This window comes from Aedes albopictus, chromosome 2 (genome assembly GCF_035046485.1).
Source record: "Aedes albopictus strain Foshan chromosome 2, AalbF5, whole genome shotgun sequence".
NCBI classification, from domain to species: Eukaryota; Metazoa; Arthropoda; class Insecta; order Diptera; family Culicidae; genus Aedes; species Aedes albopictus.
Window position 1 is genome coordinate 221,619,445 of NC_085137.1, and position 1,806 is coordinate 221,621,250.

The following is a 1,806-nucleotide window of genomic DNA, read 5'->3' on the forward strand; positions in this document are numbered from 1 at the left end:
GGGCTACATACTGTGGAGGGCGCCCTGGTACTCCACAGGCTCCGTTAGCGGTTAGGTTTTTATTAGACCCCCCTAGCCATTCATTCCTAGGCACGGTAAGCATAAAGCCGCATCACACCATGAATTAGGGGTCACCTGTTGGTGGATTCTTACCACCGGAACAGGCGGTCCGTAGTGTTATTCTTAGCCAATTGAGACAATCGCTACCGACACTACACAGCTATCTAGGCTGATCGAGAAAAGAAGTTAATATTGATGATCAACTTCATACGGACTCGAACAGCCGTTTAACTAGTTTAACCGAGATTTATTTAATTTTGACTAGAATTTGTTTTGTTTTGATTTTTTTTAAGGAAAATTGAAAAAAACATAAATATTGGAAATTAAAACATTTTATATTTTATTTTAGTAAATGATATATAACTATAGTTAAGCGGTTGTTCCTCGATCACTTCCTAGTGGCCACCAAAAATTATCAGGATCAGCGGCATCAGGGCTTCCGTGATAAACATATCCAGGTTGGTTTTCTTAAGGCCACTTCCACCGCCGTAGGCCACTATGTTGCTGGAAGGGTTTCCAAAAGATTTTGACCGTGTTCACCGATTTGGTGGCTTCCGTGTTCGGTACTGTGTGCCAGTTCCAGCAGTATGGAAACCGTGGCCAGTAAGTGTAACATCCTTGCGGAAAACAGCATCTCGATGACGGCGGCATTCAGGTTCCCTTTTGCACACTTATCAGCAGTATTAGACGCGGGTTGAAGAGCAAAGCAATCAACAGAAACTTTCGTAGTCATCAATTTCCTCTTATAAGCATTTCCGCTGATATTGGAGGCTGGGGCGTCTTCTGGGGAATTGTGCTGTCCGGCCCTAAGGGTACCCACGGAAGTGCCTGAAAAACTGAATTATAAGCTTACACCGCTTGGGGACTTGGTGGAAATATTTACCTGTGAACAACTGACTTCGAACATCGCGATAGTAAAATAGGATTATCGGTTGTGGAATCGGCGCAAACAACCTCAGAACCTTTTCAACTTTGTGGCCGTTGGTGACTCGACATGTTGAAATTTGGTTTTTGAATACACTGCGTAAAATAATCTCATGTTATTTTACCGCAGTATTGACCAATCCAAATTCCTGTGTGGTAGTGGTTTGTGTTCAGATTTCACGTGTTAATCTATCTGTAAGAACTTTGTAAACATCTTTTGTTCTCATGTATATGGATAGGCTTGCATTAGGTTTCGTGAGACATTTTTTGGACAACTCAATAACTTTTCAATCATCTCAAGTATACTTCTTAAACTGAGCAAAGTGTAAATCCAGAAAAAACAAAAAAGGCATCGAATAAAATCGAACAAAGTTTTATATTATTTTTGAGTGTACACCGGGTTGGTTAGAGATACCAGGGGTGGTAGATCCTACCCTCTACGCCCACCCAAACATGCCTACCTGCGCGCCATCTGCTGTTGGTTCTAATTTGTAAACATCTTTTGTTTAGTTGTTTATAAACATCAACAATAGTAAAAACATTAGCGTTTTTCTCTTCCTTTCGGTGCTGATGCTCAGTTTTTTAGGTAATTATCGAAATTTCTTGAGTTGTAGCGTTAAATTATTCTCATATTAAAGCACCAGAACCGCTCTGGGAGTTTTCAATTTTCAACCGATTTCCGCACTCCAAACAAAACGAAAACAAAAACAAGCGAGAGTTGAGGCAAATATTTCATAATGGCGAAAACAAAACACAGATTTTATTCGGAATGAAATTTTTCAATATAATATAAATAAAATGTGTGGGATTATGCTTGAATCA

General features: G+C 39.9%; 1 long non-coding RNA gene across 1 annotated transcript; it reads right to left on the bottom strand.

The window, feature by feature from the left end:
• Window positions 1-374: 374 nt before the first annotated feature.
• Window positions 375-1,260, bottom strand: LOC134287028 (uncharacterized). The gene is made up of 2 exons (XR_009996966.1): window positions 944-1,260; window positions 375-888 (listed from the first exon to the last, which is right to left on the bottom strand). It is a non-coding gene; the product is annotated as an uncharacterized LOC134287028 (long non-coding RNA).
• Window positions 1,261-1,806: the final 546 nt, after the last annotated feature.